Source organism: Nicotiana sylvestris, chromosome 10, assembly GCF_000393655.2.
Source record: "Nicotiana sylvestris chromosome 10, ASM39365v2, whole genome shotgun sequence".
Lineage (NCBI taxonomy): Eukaryota > Viridiplantae > Streptophyta > Magnoliopsida > Solanales > Solanaceae > Nicotiana > Nicotiana sylvestris.
Window position 1 is genome coordinate 10190938 of NC_091066.1, and position 9616 is coordinate 10200553.

The 9616-nt window shown below is 38.8% G+C and overlaps 1 long non-coding RNA gene across 1 annotated transcript; it reads left to right on the forward strand.

The window, feature by feature from the left end:
- The first annotated feature begins 2252 nt into the window (after window positions 1-2252).
- Window positions 2253-8458, forward strand: LOC138880436 (uncharacterized). The gene is made up of 4 exons (XR_011403083.1): window positions 2253-2279; window positions 4335-4376; window positions 7213-7280; window positions 8280-8458. It is a non-coding gene; the product is annotated as an uncharacterized lncRNA (long non-coding RNA).
- The last annotated feature ends 1158 nt before the right edge of the window (window positions 8459-9616 follow it).

Sequence of the window (9616 nt, forward strand, 5' to 3'; positions counted from 1 at the left end):
ATGAGAGTGAAAGAAGAGAGAGGAAATAAGGGAAAATCGGGCAAATATTTGGGGATTTTAGGCTTTATATACCTAGGATGAAGATCAAACTAGGACCGCTGGATTAAATCAAGATGAGTGGATGAAATTGAATCTTGTCACTTAACCAAAACGACGTAGTTTCAAGACGAAACTACGTCGTTTTAAGCTCTTCTTGGCAGTCCCCTTTTGGGCCGGATTTGGGCTCTTGGACTCAAAATTTGGGCCAATTTTGGCACAATTTTAATTAAATTACACTAGCCCAATCCCTACATCATTTATCAAACCATTACTCAACTCTTAAAACCTATACATACACAAATAAGAACAAACACACACACACACATACATATATATATATATATATACAAGGCGAAACTTATATATATATATACAAGACAAAAATTAGGCATTTACAACAGGGGGTGGTCTTTAACAAGAAGAAGAGACAAACGATGAACTTATGAATACGGTTCCAAATTTTGGTAAGGTTATCCACTCCTCCAGATCAGGAGAAATAGTGTCTAAATCATGGCAATGACAATCTTCCTTCACAGCGGAAATACTGGAAGGACGAATGGAAGAAGGGTACACGCCAACAGCTCGCGTATGAGGGTTAGCGGAAGGATACTTCTCTTCGAAGTCTTTAGTTATGACAAGACTTCTTGGGATGATAGTGCTCACCATATGAGGAGCAACATCATCAGCTTTACCTTTATTTTTAAAAGAACTAGGATTTTTGGAAGAAGAAGCCATTTTTATCAGAAAGGAAGAATGGATTTCTCTGAAGAAGAAGGTTAAAGAAAAGTTGAAGACAAAATACGAGTTGAGTAAATATAGTTTGAGAAAGTTTGGGAAATTATGAAGTGTAAATGAAGAAGTTTGGTGTGTATAAGTAAAGGAATAGGCGGCTAAAATCATGGTCATAATTACCTCGATAACTGGCAAAAGTGATGCTATATCATGGGATGACGCGTGTTCGGGGCATTAAATGCGGAGAAACGTGCATCTAATCAACTGTCAGAAACTTTTTAGAGGGGGACTATCTGTATAGGGTAAAATTTGTCCATATTTAGTGTTTGCATGAGAAAGTAACACGTGGAGCCAAAAACAGAAGACAGTCGGGCCCGAGAGCAATGATCTCGCTTGCTATCACAGAGAATGATATTCATAAAAGCGAAATAAATGTCTACCACCTGGTAGAATTTAATGAAGAATATTCTATAGTATTAAGTGCACAGTCTGTTATAGAGAATACAACCATTACAAAAAAAATTGGAATTAGCTAAGAACATCGTCGCTATTCTATCACTAAATCGTTCGTAGCTAGCAGAATTTTTTGATAATCTGTCGCTAATCCGTCGCTAAATGAGATTAGCGACGTTTAGCTACCAATTTTTTTCGTCGCTAAAACCAGATTTTTTATTAGTGGGCATTTACTGCCTACCGTTACATATTCTTCAATGACCCTCATAATTATCATTTAAGGGACTTGATCCTAGGATCTCGTTCCTTAGGTACAATTATAAATAGTGAGCTCTACCATCATTGTAAGGGACATGAATTTTGTGACAAGAATGCACTATATTCTATCAAAAGCTCAATAACATTTTACTTTCTTGTTTATTTATATTATTCTCACTGCCTCCGGACGCTCTGCGTCCGGGCTAAGATATCTGCTATGTTATCTCAATCTCAAGGCTAAGTTTTATATTTTTGTCTAATTCATTTATCATTTTAGGATCAAATCGATTCATTTGTCTACGGACCACATGTAAATTCAACCGTACCGTTTTACGGGTAAACAGACTCACCAGGGAAAAGAATTACCATGTGGCTTTAGAGAAATCAAAAAAAATGGGTAGACTTTTTTTAATGCCGCGTCGCACTTTTTAATTCAAAAATAAGATAAATGATTTTTTTTTAAAATCCGTCAGCAAAAAGGATATATTCGCACCAATTTGTAATGACATTACTACTATTTAAAAGCGAGAGTTGAGGGCCTCTTCGTCGTCCTGCTTTCTAGGTAAAATTGAATTCACCCTATGAACTAATTGGCTAACTGATCTGCGATATAGGCTATATACTTTGACATTAGTAGACAAAAGCTCTTTTTCAAGAATACGACGCGTGTCCCTTGAGTTAAGAGTCGTGTATATTACCTTTATGCCCTTTTGTACTAATCACTTCTCTTCTCTTAACGTTTTCCGCTTTCGTCTTCAGGTATTTTCTGACGGCATTCGTCTTCTCCAAATTCGGAGGTACAACCTATTAAATTTCTGCGGTTCAGTTTCCCTTCCCATGGATTTTACATTACTGTTAGATATTGGGTTAAAATTTGGGAGTTACTCTGTTGCCGCTAAATTTCTTAACTTTCTATCTAGAAATTTAAGAACTAAGTGTGAAAACGTGTTACACTTATTAATTGACTAGCTGGGTTATCGCCTTTTGCAATTCCTTGCTTTTGGCGTTCAGTTCTCTGCTTGGTTCTTTAATTTCACTACTTTCTCTGTTTCTGCTTGTAAAATTGTTATGTACTGTTTGTTTTATTGTGGTTCGAAGAAAACCAATGGCATGATGATGAGTATGGACATTCCGCTAGCACGATGGCACTTTGCCGGACATACAAAGTTGCTTCTCCCCATTACGGTCTCCCATGTGTAGGGATGGCAATGGAGCGGGCGGGTGTAGGGAGGGTTTGACCGTCAGCGGGGCGGTGCAGAGTTTGGGAGTTTGCGGTTGTGGGACGGGGCTGGGAGATTTAATTTTTTGAACTGACATAAAGGCTAAATATTATGTTCTTGAGTACTCTTAAATAGGAAACATCAATCAAAAACCAAGACTGTTTTGCTAGCATAAGTTGGAACCAACAACAAACTTTTGCCATAGATTTTAAATTTGCATATAAAAGTCATTCTAGAACCATTGTAAGTTATAAAAATTATTGTATACGGTAATGCCATTGAAATTCCAAATACAGTAGTGAACTAATGACAGAACAATTACATATGAGACAACAATCAGGATTTCCTTCGGCTAATTTTTATTGGCAAAAAAACTACAAAAAAAGAGAGAATCTTTGTTAAAAAAATTTGAGGGGCAGGGCGGAGCGGGTTAATACTGGTGGAGCGTGGGGCGGGTGGATGCGGATTTGAATCCTATGCGGAGCGGGGGGCTGAAATTGTGCGGGTATATCGTCTACTGGTATGTACTATCTATAAAATGACTAGAAATTGATCAAATGAGAAGTTGTCCATGTTGGTAGAAGGGTGTTGTTGAACCATTATAGTCGCTTTTGATGTAATTTTTTTTTAGAATAAACGTTATTCACTTTGAGTACTTCTTAGATTTCATATGTCATATTATTTTTTTGGACATTGAAGAAGTTGGCATTCTTTTGATGATTTATAGTTTTATACTCTCTTCTGCACATTGGATGGCGTCGAGAAGTTGTGCCACTTATTTTTTGCTTTAGTTGCACCTTGGGTTACTGTGATGATGTATTTTCATTAGTCCATTATTAGGAATGTCATTCTCCAATTATTTTCTATGTAAAAGACTTTTAAAGTGAAAAAATGAACGTTCATTTAGGAGATTTGCAAAATTCTTTGATTTTTGCTTTGCCATTATTCAAGAATAATCGTGGCTGTATTTTGTAATATTTTTGTTCATTCTTGATATCAAATTCTGCATTTAACTTGTGTACTTGAACAATAATCGATGTGGTTTAGTGACAAAATTTGCTTTCCGAAATTTATTATCCGAGAGATGAATTTGTGCATGTTTGTTTTCTTTTAACCTGAAATATGTCAAATTCTTGGATGTAGAGTTGTTAGCTGTTACTTTCAAAAAGGTTCTGTTCAGCTAGACTGTTGGCACGTTATATACATTTTTAAGCTTATGATATATTTCCTACATTCTTATTATTAAGTCGGTCATAAAAATGGATGTTATGCTGTTGAAATAGCTCTCTGATTGTCATGAATTTAGATGATTATCCTTTTTGCACGCCTATTGACCACCCTTCATCGAAAATTTACACGATATATATAGGTAAAATATTATATTTTAGTGGTATATAATATATATTGAACACCCTTTATTGGAGATTTTTTATACTTCTTTCAAGTTTGAACACCCTAAATAAAATTTCTGGCTTCGCCTCTGCCTATAAGGATTGGCATATCTTCTCGTTTGAGATGACTATAACTCTCTAACATATGATCTTGTAGTGGTATAAGTAGTGGCTGCAATTATTGTCAAAGAGGTACTCTATCCTGACTCTCCTTGGTATTCCCCAATTTTGCTTTTTTCAGATCTGATTATTACTCTCTGCCTAAGAGAAGGTCGTATTTGAGGTATGCTAAGTTTTTTGAAACTTATTCCACATGAATATGATTAAATTGAAATTTGGTGGTGATTAACGAAAATAAACTTTACTTGCTTTAGATCATTGTCAATCCTCTCTTTAAGAATGGAAAATTCTGGTTTATGAGTAATCTTAGGCATCGTAATTCATTTCCCGGAAGAATAGCCCCTGAGGTTCTTGTTTGAAGTCATTTGTTTATCACAGAACAAGTCTCCCTCAATCACTGTCATAGTTGACCCTCTCTTCCAGATCATCGCTTGCATGTTTTACTAGGATATTGATCTAATAGCTAAACATATCAAGCTGAGAAGAAAAAAGAAGCTTCACCATTTCTCTAATGTGACTGTATTGAACTCAAATATCAATACCTTGTCCAGTTTAATTTGCCAGCTATGTGAATTGTGTAAAAAATAGCAGCTTAATGTGCTAGCAGTGTAAACTATGTAAAAATAGCTTAAAATTCTGAGAATGAGAATGTCATGAGAAGTGTTGTATTTTATGGTGATACCTTCTTCATTGAGATTTTATATGAGTGAGTCTCACTAAATTCCTTTTATATGTGGTTTTTGAGAAGAATGTTATTTAGTCTCTATGCAAATGCACTGTAATATTTTTTACGACAAGCTACATTTTGAGAGATTGAAGGCCAAGAAACAGGAAGCCATCAGAAGCGGATCCAGGAATTAAACTCTATGGGTTCAACTTTTAAAATTTTTAACATTGAACCCATTATATTTTTAAAGTTATGGGTTCAAATCTATTAATTTTTGCAATTTTAATGAATTTTTACACATAAATTTCTACTCTATGTCGAAAGTTATGGGTTCAATTGAACCCGTAGCTACCACATTGCATCCGCCTCTGGAAGCCATGATCAATTTTTTGCTTGTATTTTTTTCCTGGTTGAGATTTATAGTATCTCTTCTGCACTTAGAATTTCATTGAAAAGTTATAGAGTTACTTCTTATAGCATGTTTCCTGTTCTCCAATTTACATATAAAAAACTGTCTAGGTCAATATAATGATCATTCTGTAAGGAGATTAGTAATATTCTTTGCCTATTCCATTAGCAGTTCATTTTGTTCCCTTAAGCTGAAAGCAAATTGTTTTATTTTCGTAAATATTACAAATTTTAAAGACTATGCTAACACCCCCAAAGAACATCAAAGTTAAGAGGTTATAAAGCTGTAAAAGTTCATTCTCCAAAATCACACTCTGATAAAACAAATAGATTTCTGGTGAGGCAAACAATGGTGCTGGGGATTGATTTTGGGTAATCACAAGATACCCACAAATTATTGTAGTTTGCTCCTTCATTAGATGTAAAAATGTATTGGTCAAATATGATGATAACCTTCTCATGAAGTACCCCTAATTACTTTTAGCTTAAAATATATTATTCAAAATATGATCATAAAAGCTGATATGTTACACAAAGTGTGACGACCCAGCCAGTCGTCTCATGAGTTACTGCTCCGTCTTCTCCCATTTCTACTTTTTTATGCTTTGTCTATCCGTGTTATGTGGTATCGGGTTGGTCGGATTGAATCCAGAATGATTTTGGTAAGGTTTGAGACACTTAGTCTCTTTTAACGAAGTTTAAGTTAAAAAAGTCAACTGGATGTTGACTTATGTGTTAGAGGGCTCGATGTGAGTTCCGATGGTTCGGTTAGCTTCGGAAGGTGGTTTGTGACTTAGGAGCGTGATCGGAATGAATTTTGGAGGTTCGTAGTAGATTTAGGCTTGAATTGGCGAAGTTGATATTTTGGCGATTTCCGGTTGGTAGGCGAGATTTTGATATAGGGGTCGGAATGGAATTCCGAGAGTTGCAGTAGTTCCGTTGTGTCATTTGGGATGTGTGCAAAATTTCAGATCATTCGGACGTGGTTTGGTTGGTTTTTTTATCAAAAGCGGAATTTGAAAGATTTTAGAAAATTTGGCTTGAATCCGATGTGTTTTGGTTGATTTGATATTGTTTGAGGTATTTTGAAGATTGGTACAAGTTCGAAAAAGGTATTAGGATATGTTTGTGCTTTTGGTTGAGATCCGGGGGGCCTCGGGGTGATTTCGGATGGTTAACGAAGAAGTTGGAATTTTATTGCAGCTGCTGAATTTGCTGCTTCTGGTATTTTCGCACCTGTGGATTGGGGACCGCAAGTGCGATGAGGGAGGTCGCAGAAGCGGAAAGTGCTGATGGAGTCATGGACCGTAGAAGCGGTGAGATGGACCGCATCTGCGATGTCGCAGATGCGAATGACGGATCGCAAATGCGAAAAATAGAGTTAAGTGATTTCCGCAAAAGCGGAGAAATAACCACAAATACGGTACCACAGGAGCGGGTATTGGGCCGCAGATGCGAAAAGCTCTGGGCAGAAAGTATAAATTCTGGCCGTCGCGAATTTTGAGCTATTTCACCATTTTTATCTCGGCTTGGGAGCTTTTTGAACGATTTGAAAGGGGGATTTCAAGGGAACTTCATTGAGATAAAGAATTTGGACATAAAACTCGTTCCTATGCTATTATTTCATGGATTAGAGCTAGAAATCATAAAAATTAAGGGTGAAAAATGGGGAAATTAGGGCTTGGGAACTTAGACCTTTAATTGGGGAATTGAAGGACTATTTAGGGTCGGATTTGAGAACTTTTGATATGTATGAACTCGTGGGGAGATAAGGAATTTATTGATGTAAAAATTATTGAATTCTGAGACGTGGGCCCGGGGGTCGGGTGTTGGTAATTTCAGGATATGTGTCGTATTATGATTATTTTCGCTTGGGCTTCATTCCCTTAGCGTATTTTGACGTCCTCGTTTTGATTTTGGATAGATTCGACGTGAGTGGAGGCCAATTCGAGGGGAAAAGGCGTCGCGAGCTAGAGATTTGACCGGTTCGAGGTGAGTAATGATTGTAAATGATGTTCTGAGGGTTTGAAACCCCGAATTGCACATCGTAGTGCTATATTGAGGTGAGGCACACACTTAATGACGAGTGTGGGGTCGTGCACTATTGGGGATTGTGACTTGGTCCGTCCCGATTGATGATTTTACCGCGTATTTGACTAAAATCTATTTGTTATCATCATTATTTTGGCCTAATGCCATATTTGGGCCTTGTGCCAACTATTTGAAACCTTCGTCGATTTTTACTGGTATTTCATCACTGTTTTGACTTTATACTTGAACTCAGTCATGTTATATTTTACTGTTTTTCGTACTCAGCCATGTTTACTCTGTTTTAACACTTACATGATCTTTTAAATGAAATTTTGGGCTGAGAAATATGTTTTACTACTACCCGAGTGGCTTCTGAGGATTTTGACTGGGTAAGGCCGATGGCCTATGTTGTGAGGAAACATTTGATATTGATTATGAGGCTGAGGGTCTGAGATATGTACGTCACGGGGTGGCTTGATTGATGTAAGGCCGAGGGCTTAGTGATGATGCCACGAGGTGGCTTGATATTGCGCTTAGGCCGTAAGGGGCCCCTCTAGGAGTCTGCACACCCCTAGTGAGCGCGGGTACCCATTGTAATGTGAGATTGAGCCCGAGGGGCTGGTATTGTTCTATGTGATTGCTCGAGGGGCTGGTACTGTTCTGAGATGTTGCCCGAGGGGCGAATTTGTTGATACTGTGCCCGAGGGGCGAACCTTTATGTGTTTACTTTTCATAATTGATTGTCAATTACCTGCTTAATTATTGAAAAAGGCTTTTCATGAAACTACGTTTGAATTAAAGAATTTTACCTATCTTTCACTGATTTACTATTTTAATTGTTTTACTGCTTCATTATAGAATGCTTTGTGTCTTACGTGATTTCTTGTTTTCAGTCTTTATTTATATTTGTTACTCACTGAGTTGGAGTACTCACTTTACTCCCTGCACCCCCGTGTGCAGATTCAGGCGTTGCGGATCCTGCTAGTGCGGGTTGAGAGCTCCCGACAGATACCGGAGTCCACGAAGTAGCTACTTGACGTCCGCAGTCCCATTTTTCTCCTCCTTTATCATTTCTATCTCTTTTTTCAGACATTTGTACTAGCTTATAGACTTGGCAGACTTGTATTATGACTTATAGATGCTCATGACTAGTGACACCCCGATATCGGGCTGTGTTGGGTTGTTCTTTCGCATATTTATGATATTATCTGCTACTTTGGTTTATTTTCTCATGTTTAGACCATTTCTTAATGCTTAACTGTTAATGATTGGAGAATGGGAAGTGTCGGCTTCCTTGTCTTCACGAGAGGCACCATCACGACCGAGTCCGGGTTTAGGGTCATGATAAGTTAGTATCAGAGCCTAGGTTACATAAGTCTCACGTGTCGTGAGCAGGTTTAGTAGAGTCTCGCAGATCGGTGCAGAGACGTCTGTATTTATCCTCGAGAGGCTGCAGAACCTTTAGGAAAAACTTCATATTCTCGAAATTCTTGTCGTGCGAACTTGTTAATCTGAATACTAAACTTCTGTTATTCACTCTTTCACAGATGGTGAGGATACGCACTACCGGTCAGAATGGACGACCATCAGTACCACCGGTTATGACCACTTGAGGTCGAGGACGCGACCGTGGTCGTGGTAGGGGCAGAGCAGCTAGGGCAGCACCTGCAGATCCACCAGCTGCCCCAGTTCAGGATCAAGTCCCAGTTATGGACACTCCTGCAGCACCAGCTCAGGCACCAGCTATGCCCATTGTGATTCCGGGTCTTCAGCAGGCCTTGGCTCAGATATTATCAGTTTGCACTGGCCTAACTCAGGCGGTGTCAGCCACTACAACCGCAGCTACTTCTCAGGTCGGGGGAGGCAATCAGACTACCGCCACTCGCACACCTAAGCAGGTCGTGCAGGGACTTCAGACGCCGGGGGCACATCTAGCCCAGCCGGTTGCAGCTGCTTAGGACTATGTAGTTCCTGTATGCCGGAGGATGAGCAGCGTAGGTTGGAGAGGTTTGGTAGATTGCAGCCTCCGACCTTCAGTGGCGTAGAGGGCGAGGATGCCCAGGGTTTCTTAGATAAGTGCCAGAGGATGCTTCGTATAATGGGTATTCTGGAGACTAGCGGGGTCGCTTTCACTACTTATTAGTTTTCGGGAGCTGCCTTTACTTGGTGGGAGGCTTTTGAGAGGCATAGGCCTATTGGTGCAACACCCTTTATTTGCAACAGTTATCCGTTCTCTTTCTGGAGAAGTATGTGCCACAGTCCCATAGAGAGGAGCTGCGTAGGGAGTTTGAGTGGTT